The sequence below is a fragment of the Canis lupus genome, chromosome 6, assembly GCF_048164855.1.
Source record: "Canis lupus baileyi chromosome 6, mCanLup2.hap1, whole genome shotgun sequence".
Lineage (NCBI taxonomy): Eukaryota > Metazoa > Chordata > Mammalia > Carnivora > Canidae > Canis > Canis lupus.
This window is the reverse complement of record NC_132843.1, coordinates 16,231,915-16,245,939: the sequence shown is the minus strand read 5'-3', so window position 1 is coordinate 16,245,939 and position 14,025 is coordinate 16,231,915. Positions and strand designations below refer to the sequence as shown.

General features: G+C 41.1%; 1 long non-coding RNA gene across 5 annotated transcripts in view; it reads left to right on the top strand.

Moving 5' to 3' along the window:
* Positions 1-14,025, top strand: part of LOC140635062 (uncharacterized) — a 70,399-nt gene that overhangs the window by 26,406 nt on the left and 29,968 nt on the right. For 4 of the 5 annotated variants that reach the window (XR_012032407.1, XR_012032411.1, XR_012032408.1 and 1 more), the window contains 2 exons: positions 627-675; positions 2,177-2,385. This is a non-coding gene — a long non-coding RNA (uncharacterized lncRNA). The remainder of the gene's footprint in view (positions 1-626; positions 676-2,176; positions 2,386-14,025) is intronic. The other variant, XR_012032409.1, reaches the window with a different exon arrangement.

The window sequence follows — 14,025 nt, the reverse complement described above, 5'->3', positions numbered from 1 at the left end:
TAATAAATTTATTTTTTATTGGTGTTCAATTTACCAACATACAGAATAACACCCAGTGGTCATCCCGTCAAGTGCCCCCCTCAGTGCCCGTCACCCATTCACCCCCACACCCCGCCCTCCTCCCCTTCCACCACCCCTAGTTCGTTTCCCAGAGTTAGGAGTCTTTATGTTCTGTCTCCCTTTCTGATATTTCCCACACATTTGGGAAGTTACTCTTAAATGAAATTGGAAAAACAGCCACTTTTAGATGAGAATCTGTGAGACACCTTAGGGAATGTGGAGTGGAGGAGGGACAGAGCAGCAAGGAGACTTCAGGGTTCCTGTAGAAACAGTTGGAGGGGATGGGAGTCTTCCCCCCCTTGCTCCCTCTTGGCTAGGTCTCCCCGATTTTGCTGGGCCCAACAGAGTCAGAACTCCACTTTCCCATGGTCGAAGGTCCTCACAGGTTCCTACCCAAACCCCCAGGGAAGCTCATGACCAAGGCAAATAGCAAGGATAAGGAGAAAAGCTGTCTTCATCTGTGGACCAAGAGTCACTTTAAATGAGTAAAACTCTGTGTGCCAGGGGCTTGAATAAGCCTGAACCTCCTAACTTATTTTTAGTATCCATCTTTGATCTGTTTTTAGCACAGTGACCAATCAACAGACAATTGACTCACAAGAGCCAGAATGGAAGGTAAGTTGAAGGAGGCTTCTAGAAAGCAATGCTCCCTAAACCAAAACCATCTCTCATGGCTGTGAAGGCTAGCATCTGCTGGCAAGCTTCCCAGGTGGGATTGGTGGCACTGAAGCAAAAAGATGGGAGTAATGGGGTTTGTTCTCCTGTATTCTGAATCAATAGAAGTAGCAAACCTGTGTGATTACAATAAAGATATGTATTTGGTCTTTGTCACCAGTTCTTGACACAGAGCTCCTAATTCCCTTGGAATATCCTGGGTAATAGGAGGCTCTTTTGTTCTAATTAGGCTTCTCATGGCTGCCCCTGAGATAGCTTCATGGTGGGGGCTTATCTCCAGAAAGACCAAGCCATGATTAAAGAGTTGGACCTCCATGGAGGGAGAAGGGTTAGAGATTGAGTTCAACCATCTGGATCCCGGCCCATCAACAGCAGGAAGGACTCAGCAGGCCGGGATCCAGAAGGTGGGAGACACCTGGGTGGCTCAGCAGTTGAGCGCCTGCTTTTGGTCCAGGGCGTGATCCTAGAGTCCTGGGATCGAATCCCACATCGGGCTCTCTGCATGGAGCCTGCTTCTCTCTCTGCCTGTGTCTCTGCCTGTGTCTCTGCCTCTCTGTGTCTCTCATGAATAAATAAAATCTTAAAAAAAAAAAAAACACCAGTGGCCAATGGCTTAATCCATCATGCCTGTGCAATGAAATCTCCCTAAAACCCCTTGACAGTGGGTTTGGAGAGCGGCTGGGCTGGTAAACACACTGTGGTGCCAGGAGACTGGCGTGCCTGGAGAGCGCACGGGAGGTCCAGGGCCTTCCCCTCTACCTTGCCCTGTGCATTCCTTTCATTTGGCTGTTCCTGAGTTGAATCTTTTATAATAAACCAGAAATAGTCAAGTAAAGTGTTTTTCTGAGTTCTGCGAACCTTTCTGGTTAATTATCAAAACTAAGGGAGGGGGGTTGTGAGAACACTGAATTTAAAGCCAGTTGGTCGGAAGTACCAGCGACAAATTGGGATTTGTGGCTGGCATCTGAAGTGGGAACAGTCTTGTGGGACTGAACCCTTAAACCTGTGGAGTCTGTACCAATTCCGAGTAGCATCAGAACAGAACTAAGTTGTGTGACATCCACAGGTGTCCAGAGAGCTGCAGAATTGGTTGATGTGGAGAAAAAAGCATCCTCACTTGGTGTCAAAAGGAGCATGAGTGAAAACTCATTACCAGTGTTCTTTTTTAAGGACAGAGAATTCCAGAACACTGAAAAAATTAGCACTAGGGGTGAGGATGGAACAAAGGAGGGGCATTTAATAAACTTTTGGCTGTTTCTGTTCTTTCACTGTTGGACAAGCTGATTTAAAAAATGGTTTTAAGTAGCCTGTTCAATGAAGCCATTTGTTTATTTGAGTTTTGGGGGATGTTTTGTTTTGTTTTGTTAAGATAAACGAAAGCTAACTGATACCTAGAATTGCAGAGCCATAACTCACAGTGCTGTGCCTGGCCCATCAACAGCAGGAAGGACTCAGCAGGCCGGGATCCAGAAGTGACCTGCTGGCTCTGTCAGTACCGCTGGACAAACAGCTGGGCTGGAGACAACACACTCAAGGAATGTTTTCTCAGCCTGGCCCAGGGAGGCTGCACATCTGTCCTGGCTTGTTGACCTGCTTTCTGCAGCCAACAGAGGAGATGAGTCCAGCAGAGATGGAGGCCATAAATCAATGGTATGTGCATAACATTCAACATTCTTCACATATTTTATGTTATATAAAATTAACATCATATTTACAATTTGTTTCTTAGAACCTAAGTGTGTTTGCTATGCAAAGATGAGCCGATGACATATTCTCTAAACATAGTTGAAGAATTTTAAGAGACCAGAATAAGAATTTAGAAAGAAGCATCCTTGCTTTCAATGAATCAGACTCCATGTGTTTGGGGTTTGAAGAAGTCTGAACTTCATAGTTTATGTTAATATTTTCTTTGATCTGCTTTTTGCTAATGATCCATCAACAGACATGTGAGCGATGACTTCAAAAACCCTTTATATACAATACGCTGTGCTAGAGTCATGATCTCATGTCCTATTCAGACTCTATGGGAAAGAAAAGTATTCTTTCTAGTTTCTGAACTTTCTAGTTCAGAAGAAATCCTTTCATCAGTTTATGTTGATATTAGTATTTTTGAATCTATTAAAATGTGGAACAGACTAAGTCTGAAAGTTCGAAATAGAGAGCTAAGTACAATCTTTCTAAAAACTCAATTGCCAGGGCACCTGGGTGGCTTTAGGTTGAGGTTATGATGCTGGGGTTCTGGGGTCAAGTCCCACATCAAGCTCCCTACAGGGAGCCTGCTTCTCCCGCTGCCTATGTCTCTGCCTCTCTCTCTGTGTCTCTCATGAATAAAGGAACAAACTCTTTAAAAATAAATAAATAAATTAATTAATTAAAAACTCAATTGCCAATACACTAAAGATGTGTCTAAGCTGTGATCTTCCTAGAAACCGTCTACAAAACTGTCTTCATTGAAACTCTCTACTATCCCCTCCTTCCCAAGTGTTTTATACTAAACAGTAGGACGTGAACAGTATCAACTGCTTTGAAGCTCCAGTTGTTTTTCCCAAGGAGTACATGCTGTTGTTATCAAATGTCTATATGTTGTGAAATTTTTACAGCTTCTCAAAAGCTCCTCATTAAGAGAAATGTGCTCCAGCAAGCAACAACAGCCACACACACACACATACACACACACTTCAAAAATTCAGAACATTCATGCCTGTGTCAACATGATTTCAGATAAGCACCAACCCAAGAACCCAAACATGGTGTTGGCAGAGCCAGTAAATAAAGAAAAACAGTGTTCTGCTGGCCCTTACCTCATATGCCTCCAAGAGAACTGTATTTTAAAAATTTAATGCATTTTTATTAGTACTTGGGCATTTTATCAGGAAGTATGATTTCTAATTTTTAGAAGAAAAAAAATCTTCCCTTAATTACAAGACTGTGGATGTCAGAAATTTAATTAAGGTATTAAAGATGTATGATACCCAGTTTTTAAAAATCACGTTGAGAAGGATCATGATGATTTATTTTAGGTTATCATGATTACTACACCCCAACATACACATAGATTACAAAGCAGGTATTTTGGGCATAGTTTGTATCACAGCTCATATAGATGTATCAACTCTGGGTGGAGCCGATGGATCAAAGCTTTTTGTTTTTAATTTTATTTATTTATTCATGAGAGACACAGAGAGAGGCAGAGAAGTAGGCAGAGGGAGAAGCAGACTCCATGCAGAGAGCCTGTTGTGGGACTCGATCCCAGAACCTCGGGATCACCTGAGCCAAAGGGAGACGCTCAACCACTGAGCCCCCCAGCCGTCCCAGATCAAAGCTTTTTAAGCTGATTCCGGATAATCATCCTGCTACCAATTCAGTTATCAGAAATTTTACCAAATATTATTTGAAAACATTCCAGTCTATCATTCATGATGCGTCTAAGTGAATTTCTCTTTGTCAGGTTTGGTACCAATTTTTAGGAATTAAAAATGTGAATTAAATCAAAAGGAATCTATCCCTAGAGAGAAAAAGAGAACATTTTTAGACAAATTTTCTCATGATACATGAGAGCACCCGAAGATTATGAATTTGCTTCATAGTGAAACACTGCTCATTCCCTTTCTTGGGAACATGTCTGGGCTGTTTGTCCAAGGGTGGCCAGTGACACCGCCTTGTAGGAGGTCGAGATATCAGGGCATTTGGCCAAGAGATGTGAGAGATGTGAGGCCAGCGTACACAGAAACCTGAGGGCCTGAACAGCGATGAGTCAGAGGCAGGTGTGCTGTGGAAGTGGAGAGCTCAGAAATACCAAGGGCTGAGAGAGACAGGAAGGTCACATGCCAGCTAGGAAAGTTCGTAGACATGAAGTCCTAAACTAAGACATGGTCAAAGCATGAGGCCTTTGTTCGTTGTCTTTCCTCTCCCCAGTTCTCTACTTTCCACAAATGCGTCCTCTTTTTTTTTTTTTCCCTATGGTTCTTCAAAACCTGCTCCTCTTTTAATATTAGGGTTATATCCCTTTTCTCCATTACCGACTTGAGCCACTGTTGTTCCTTTCTTTGACTTATGCCATTAACTGTCTGTGCAACTCATTTAGGACTCGATCTTCTGGTGTCTTTGGACATTTGGAATTGATGTTTCAGTGTGTTGTGAGCTCTAAGAGCTCCTTGAAACTAGGGCCAGATCAACAGTGTGCATGGCTAGACCAGGCATACTATTTCCAGAGGTCAGGTCTGCTCAACCCCCGATGGAGCCATTGGCCCGTAGTTTATTAGATTTTTCCTTAATAAGGACAGGATTAGGGACGCCTGGGTGGCTCAGCGGTTGAGCGTCTGCCTTCCACCCAGAGCGTGATCCTGGAGTCATGGGATTGAGTCCCACGTCGGGCTCCCTGCATGGAGCCTGCTTCTCCCTCTGCCTGTGTCTCTGCCTCTCTCTCTGTGTGTCTCTCATGAATAAATAAATTAAATCTTAAAAAACAAAGCAGAAACTAAGGACAGGATTACTTCCAGAGGCTGAGGTGAGTGTTGAGTCTTCCAGGGTGACTCTGATGCAGCCTTGTTGGGATATGGGTAGAAATTCCTGGTGGGGCTTTCATCCTCTTATTATTTTGCTCTCCAATTCTCTTTTAACTATGGTTGTGCTACCTTTTCTAGATTAGAGGAAATTATCCCCTCTTTCTGAAACCTGTAAATGTTATATTCTTGTTGTACCTAAAGATACTGCTGACCACTCAGTCTTTGGCTTTCTTGACTCACTTTTTACAATTCCATGTGGGCCTTTCTCATTCCACCTTTACTATTTATCCTTCCCATTCATGGACCATGATTTTATGGACCACAGTCTGATTTTAAGATCAGATTAATAAGAAGAGCATCTCAATGATCACTTTGGTCCTTGGTCTCCTCCATCAGTGCTGTTCGGTGGGGGCACTACTGGCATTGAGGAAACAGTTGTGGGCTCCTCGGATGAAAGTTTTAGCATTCCTGGCCTTCTAGCACTGAGAGCCAGCCTTGCCAGGGATTACAATAAGTAAAAATGTCCCCACAAATTTCCAAATGGCTCCTACTTGAGTCACACTGCTTTAGATGCTGCCTTCTCACCCCACACTCCAAAAACACACATTTTCTCCCTAAATGGGATTGTTTGTGCCTCTATCAATAAGCTGTTTCTTTTCTGAAAGTTTGTCATATTTTAAAGTCATTCTTCCTTTTAAAGTTTTTTTTTTTTTTTTAGCCTTGGAATGAGTCATATGTTATTTTGTTTTGTTTTACTTATTATTATGGGAAATGTCAAACATACACAAATAGAGAGAGTAGCATAATGAACCCCCATGGATCTAACACTTCATATCAACAATGACCAGCTTATAGACATTCCAGTAATTTCTATACCCTCACCTCCCATTCTCCACCTATTCCCTGCCGCCATTGGATGATTTTGAAGCAAATCACAGACCTCATTCATTGTATGTATCTTTTTGATAAATTTTTTGACATATTTTGTGGGTGTTTTGAGTCAACAAGGGTAAGGTGAAACATATGCTTTATTCTCCAGGACCCCATCCACCCTTCTATATCACCCACACATTACTTCTGCCTCACCAAACATAAACCCGGGGTTTACCCCGGGTTTACCTTCCTTGCTTCCTCTATTTTCTGAGACAAGAATGCCAAGCCAAGTTAAGAATTTGTCACATGCTCTGGTTTTAGCAGCTGTTTGTATCATACACGTGCTAGTTTGGTGAACTGTAGTAGGCAGTTGATAGCCACATCTTCTCTTGGGGAAAGAAAAATACAGTTTAACCCCATCCAAATATTGCTTCTATTTCTGCCTCTCTTTGCATTCCCTGGAAAGCTCTCTGCCAGGCTGGGAACCCTGAGCCCATGATTTAACCAACCCTCTTATTTTGTTCCTTGCTTGTCCTGCTAATTTGGAAAAGGTGTGTCCTTCTGAAGTCCTCAAGTTACAGTCCTCATCCTAGCATTTAATGGAACCAAAAAGATTGCTTTTCAGTTGTGTTTATAAAATATTTTGAAAATGACAGGAATAGGGGCTCGTGGGTGGCTCAGCGGTTTAGCGCCCGCTTTCAGCCCAGGGCCTGATCCTGGAGTCCTGGGATCGAGTCCCACGTCAGGCTCCCTGCATGGAGCTGCTTCTCCTTCTGCCTGTGTCTCTGCCTCTCTTTCTGTGTCTCTCATGAATAAACAGAATCTAAAAAAAAAAAAAAAAAAAAAAAAAGAAAGAAAGAAAGAAAGAAAAGAAAAGAAAGAAAATGAGGGGAATATAAACTGAGTCCATTCACGGTTGAGTGCCAATGTTCAACAGAACATTGGGATGATTAGTTCTGTTATGACTGGTTCTTAAATGATTAGGACAGTGCGTCCGGCTTTCTTCCTTCATACCCCTGTGGGATGTGTTTGCTGGCTATTTGATTGCTTAGTGCTTAGAACGGATTAGCCTTGCTGACTTCGGGGGCAGCTCTTTGAAAACAAATTGATGAACCTTAATCTGGAGCAATCATAAGTACCAAACCATTGACACTGAGGCCCCTGGCTCTTCAGCTTATATGGGGAGCCATGACCTTGACCTGGATGCAACTTTTCAGCCAGTCTGTCCTGAATCATGGCTATCCTCTTGGGGTTTTTTTTTCCCCCAGAGGTACTTGCCTCTAGTTGAGTTCTAAAAAGAGAGTAAGTCTATGTTAGGAACACTTTGAAGGATTACTGTATACCCGGACTGCAAGCAGATCCAGCAGAAGAAAGGGGATGTTAAATGTTCATATCAAACACCCTGTAAGAATGCTTAAATTGTTATATTTAATTTGCAAGTGCACTATTATTTAGAATAGTCTTGTCCAAACACTTTCCTATGTTCCACTCCTAAAAAGACATAATTTTGACTGCTTTATCTTCCTTTGTGCTTTAACGTTAACCCTAGGGCAGAGGGCACAGAGGGATTATTATTATCATTATTATTGGCATTGGCCAAACCCTGAGTGATTTAAGTAACTTGCCTAAAATCAAACAGTTCATTAGCAAGGAGTCTGGAGCCTAGGTCTGCTAGAATAAAGAGTACTTTGCCACCCTTGTCCACTCAGCCTATCTGCTTTTGCCAAAAATCAAAGTCTATAATAATTCAGGTCTGAGTGACTATTTAAATGCCATGAGCAAGCAAGCAAGTCATCATCATGAACTACAGTGTAGAAGTACCTGCAGATAAAAAGGATCCTCATCCTTGCCTATTTCCCTTTGTTGTTGTCGCAACTGAAAGTGTAAATGAATGTGAAAGGTCTTTGTAAGCTATGAGGTCCTATTCAAATGAAGATACTGTTGAGGATACTAATGGCATTTGACATCTGTGGAGTATTTTCAGTGTATCAGTCATTGAGCTGAATTCTTTATGCATCATCTCACTTACTCCTCTTTTTTAGTGCTGTAAAGACTACTCGGGACCAATCCCACTCCAAATCATTAATGTTTGCTAGAACAATACAAAAGGAACAAAAAAACCCAATGGACATCCCAAATAAATCAAATCAGGCACTTTGCCAAAATTTTCTCTGGCCTTTGTAATTCATCACTCAATGGGGATTTCTAAGCATCGAAATATATATATACTCTTATTTGTCCATCGCTTTTAATTTGCACTTAGATATGCATGCTCTTTACCTGTGAGAATATTGTCATATAACTCTTCAAATGACAAGATTCTTTTCAACACACATTTCCCATTCCATTCCGTCTCACTGTTGCACATACACACACACCTCAATCAACTCTCAGGCATCTCTGGGTTGAATGTCTTAGGAATTCCCAAGATGGGAAATTCCATCTGATCAGATTGATTGATTGATTGATTGATTGATTTAGATTTATTTATTTTAGAGAGAGACAGAGAGGGCACAAGCAGGAGGGGCAGAGGGAGAGGGAGAAAGAGAATCTCAAGCAGACGCCACGATGAACTTGGAGCGGGACAGGGGGCTTGATCTTAGGACCCTGAGATCCCCACCCCAGATGAAACCAAGAGTCGGATGATCAACCTATTGCACCATCCAGGTGCCCCCAGAGGATCAGCAATTTAGCTAAAATTATTTGCCTCGTAGTGTTTCTTCCAGGGACCTGGTCTTGAGTTCAAACTGAGGTTCATTTAATATATGAAGATTAGTTAGTTGACTAGAGGACTGATGGGAATGACGTCATTGGGTCTGCAGTCTGAGACACACTTTCATCCAGCTAGCTACCTCCCAACACATACCATCAGTGCAGGAGACAGTGGCAAGTGTGGATACCTCTAGCACTGCCCTGGAAAAGTAATGCAGAGCACAAAGCTGACACCAAGGAGAAGACGCATATTCATGCTGCCCAAGCATATATTCTCTGTTTTAAAAAAAAATTTTAGGAAAAAAAATTTTTTTAGGGATGCCTGAGTGGCTCAGGGGTTGAGCATCTGCCTTCGTCTCAGGGTGTTTTGCGATGGATAAAAGCGATGGACAAATACGAGTATATATATATTTCGATGCTTAGAAGTGAGTGATGAATTACAAATGCCAGAGAAAGTTATAGCAAATTATAGTACAGTCATACAATGGAATATTATGAACCAATTAAAATAATTTTTTAATGAGAAAAATTGCAGTATGAGGAAATCCTCCAAATGGTAAAGGTTGGCAGTCAGGATACGTAACTGCTTGTACAGTATGTTCACAGGTTTTTTATGCACACCCACGCACATGTCTCAGAGCATGATCCCTGATCCAGGGATGGAGTCCGCCTCGGGCTTCCCGTGGGGAGCCTGTGTCTCCCTCTGTCTGTGTCTCTGCCTCTCTGTCTGTCATGAATAAATAAAAGTCTTTAAAAAAAGTAAAAAATAAATTTGTTTTAAAAAGTTTGCCCAAGTGAAAAGGCCAACATTTATTCATCTGGGCAAGAAATCTGGTTGTGTGTCATGTTAGCAAAGGCAGAGCATTTGAGTGAGCAATTCCTCTGGCCTGCATGCACACAAGGAGAAGAAATGCAGAATGTTTAAAGGCACCTCGCCCAGCTCTGTATCACTCTCATCTCTACAGAAAGCAAGCCACTTGACAAGGGGTTCAGGAAGATTTACGTACTGCCTTGCGGGATTTTGCAGCATATCTGCAGCACATAATTATACCTTCCTGAAGTATCTCAGCAGTTAAGTCATATTTGAGCAGTTTCACTTCACCTGTTCTCCTAATAAAGGTAAAATACTAGCAGGGAAGAGAAAAAGGAGGATGGGCCAATAACAAAAAGCCATATCTATATGCCTGGCTAGGCTCTTGTTTCTAAGTCTACATTTTTGTTTATATTTATGCCTATATGTCTGTAGAACCGTGCACAATGGTTTTCTGTTTGTAAAATATTTTTTAATTTTATGTCTAGGGCAGCCTAGGTGGCTCAGTGGTTTAGCGCCTCCCTCAGCCCAGGGTATGATCCTGGAGACCTGGGATCAAGTCCTACATCGGGCTCCCTGCATGGAGCCTGCTTCTCCCTCTCCCTGGGTCTCTGCCTCCCTCTCTCTCTCTCTCTCTCTCTTTCTTTCTGTGTCTCTCATGAATAAATAAATAAAATTAAAAAAATAATTTTATGTCTATATTTTTGTCCATGTTTATATCACTAGTTCATGAAGTTACATGTAAACATTTAAATTTTATATAAATACACATATATCTGAAAATAAATAAATAAACTCGAAAGTATGTCAGCAGTGACCTGCAATTTATAAACAAGAACAAGGCTTATCTTCCTCACAATTATCACTCAGATAATTATCCACAGCCATCCCTTGGGTCTGAGTTCCTTGGATGGTGGCCTCTTTTCTCACCCCTATTCTTCAAAATAACAGAAAGAGAAGCCTTTGGAAGCAGTTAATGTGAACCAAAGCTAAGAGGGATAATCAGAGCCTGAGAAGAGGAAATGCCAGCTTCTTTCAAGATGATGTACTTCCTTTTTATAAACTAAACCCACGTCTTTTCATGTTGGCTTGTCAAGACATAAGTGGCAGCGTGGTTCCTAAATGTCTACCAAAAGGGAAATACCTTAATAAATTATAGTACAGTCATACAATGGAATATTATGAACCAATTAAAATAATTTTTCGATGAGAAAAATTACAGTATGAGGAAATCCTCAGAATAAAATGGTAAAGGATGACAATCAGGATACGTAACTGCTTGTACAGTATGTCCACAGGTTTTTTTTATACACACCCACGCACACAACTTTCATTCAAATGAGAATAGAGGTTAACTTTCAATGTTGAAGTTATTAGTTTTCAAAAATTTTAACTATTATACTTTCCCTCTTTTTTCAAATATGCTATAATGAACATTTATAATTTTTATAATAAAAAAGATGGATGATGATAGTAAAGGGGTTATATATTGTGCCTTAAATGTAGGCAAGAGTTTCTGAAGACTATAGTTTCCAAAAGTAAGTATATGATTTTAATACTCCTATTTAATTGTGAATAGAAATATGATCTTTCTATGTTGCTTCCCCTTATTCTAGGTGCTTTTTAGCAGATTCCTACTTGCACTACATGGTTCTGACCTTCCCAGCATGTACAGAATTTCGCAGGAGTACATGCTGAATGTTTGGGGCAAATGACTTTCAGATGACTGGAGCTCAGCCTCGATAAAGGGATCCTGCAGTGCATTAAGAGTTTCCTTCTAATTTAAAGGAGATTATTTAAATTTGCCTAAAGCTCTCAACGTGCTACTTGAAAGTTCTGCTAAACATAGAACCATACCAAGAAAACCTCTAGGGACTAAGTCTGGCAAAAATAGGAGTAAGATGCATTTTTATGAGCAGGTATTTGGATATTAAATATTGAAAAGAAAGACATTTATTAATTGGAGATAAACTCCTTGAAAACCACTTAAAGTGTAAATATGGGACATGATTATAATGCAGAGGTATTAATTTCTCCCTTAGAAAAAGGATTTTTTAACGTAATCAGAAAAAACATTTGGTGCAGCAGAGCTGCATCCTTGGGGCTCAAGACATGGATTGTGTTCCTGTTTGCAGTCAGATCCCTTCCCTGCCTCTCCCCTGCTCTTTTCCTGCCTCTGGATAAGTCTGCTATTTCAGGGAACAACATTTCTCAGGTTTCATGCCCTCTGGTTTGATGTAGCTTCCGTTTAACCAACAGAAACTCCTGGAAGATTGGAGTTGGGAGAAAGGGAGAAGCCATGGTGTTTTCTTCCCTTGGTGTCTACCTTGGGCTGTCTCTGGTTATGGCTTTTTCTCCTCTTTGGTATAGGCTTCTTCCAGGTGATGCCAAGTCCTGAGCTCCATGAACCCTTTCTGCCCTCTCAGCTTTAGCAGCTTCCAGCTGTTGCTATTCTGTTTGGCTTATCTACTCTTTCATCACTTACATATTGGATTCCTTCTATTAAGTTCCCTCCAAAATACTCAAATTGGTTTCTGCTTTTCACACTAGACTCTGGCAATACAACTGGTTGTAATTTAGGATCATGCTGGGAAATGCACCCCACCTCAAGGGAACATACTAAGGGAGGCAAAGTAAAGACATTCAAAGACCCACTGTACCATCAGATATTTTGTCACAGTGGCAGCCAGTGAAATGTAGGGCTGCATGAAATGGGGCTCATTTGTGCCAAGAGATTTAGAGAGAATTTTCAGCATGTGTCAAAGAAAAACAAAAGTTGGCTATCTTAATAATCCTGGTTTGATGGCTAATAACTAGTGAATTGTTTATGTATCATGAGGGGAAGCCGTTTCTTTCCTTAGGAATGAGCTAGGGAGCATCAAACAATACCTGTTCTCAGAGATGCCTGGGTGGCTCAGCAGGTTGAGAATCTGCCTTTGGCGCAGGGCATGATCCTGGAGTCTTGGGATCAAATCCCACATGGGGCTTCCTGCATGGAGCCTGCTTCTCCCTCTTCCTGTGTCTCTGTGTCTCTCATGAATAAATAAATCTTTAAAAAAACCAAAAACCCACACAATATCTGTTCTCTTAAGGAGACACATTCTGGGGACATCCAAATTTAATGAAACCCAAATAAAGCCTTGATATAGGAGGACATTTCCCATGGCTGTACTAAACATGATTGGGTAACAGGGTGTATTTAATTTTTTAAAAACCACTCTGGGATAATTACTAGCTGCTTTTTAAATTTTAAAATTCTCAACTCTGTATTTATTAAGTCAGGACCATAATTTGTGAAATCAAAGAATTACCAGTTGCTATAGTTTTGTCATCAATTGGAAATCCTTATGATAGAGCCAAGAATAGAACAGTAACCAACTGTGTCTTATAAAGAATGAAGGCAAATAAGTACTTAGTAGGTTCTGAGTATATAGTAGAGAAAATCTTGAATGAATGCATGCACTGAAATCATCAGTGAACGGGAACAAGCAATTCATTCTGTTTGGACTTAATAGTATCTTCAAAGCAATGATAAGTCATTGTGGAGACAAGAGCAGGATGGGATTTCAGGAAAACCCATAAGGTAGAATGGAAAGAGCGTGAGCAGTGGCCAGGTGAGGCTGGAGTAGGGAGTGTGGTAAGGCAAGGCTGGCTTTGTAGGTCAAGCAGTTTTGACTTCCTTTTGTGAATAGAAGGGCATGGAAGGCTTTCAGTTGAGGAATGGTGTGATCAGATCCGTGCTTTGCAAGTTCCTTGCATATACAAGTTCGATAAGTATTCGTGAAATTAAATTTCTGAAATATGATCATTAAACAGCAGCTAATATTTCTTCTGAATATAATTCCTCTTCAGGTTCGGAGCATTTTCTTGCCAGGTGTGGTTAACACCTATTGTTGGTTTCCTAGCAACCATACATCCTTTCAGTGGAGAAAACAGAAGGGTCAATTGAATATCTGTTTATTTATTTATTTATTTATTTATTTATTTATTTATATAATATCTTTGTTTAGAATCACTCAAAGGACAGTGTATCTTCAAGGAGACATTTGCCTCATTTGTTCCCTCAACTTCCAGAGAATACAAGTTGCTCAGAAGGGATGGCTGAGGTCTGAATGGGGTGGGGTTGTGCTTCTGCAGGAGGGTTGGGGAATACAGGATGAGGGAAGCCGTGCAGCCCTCTCCTACCATGCAATGCTTGAATCAGAATAAGGTTTTCAGAAAACACTTAGGAATTAGCAGAAAGGAATTTGCAGAGAGAAACTCAGATGATCTGGGAGATATGAGGCTGTCAGATGGGCTCCAAGGGTGAGATTTGGGTGAGAGAAGACAAAGATAAGAGTGAAGGGTAGAGATATCACCAACACACTGAGCATCTTTTTTTTTTTTAAA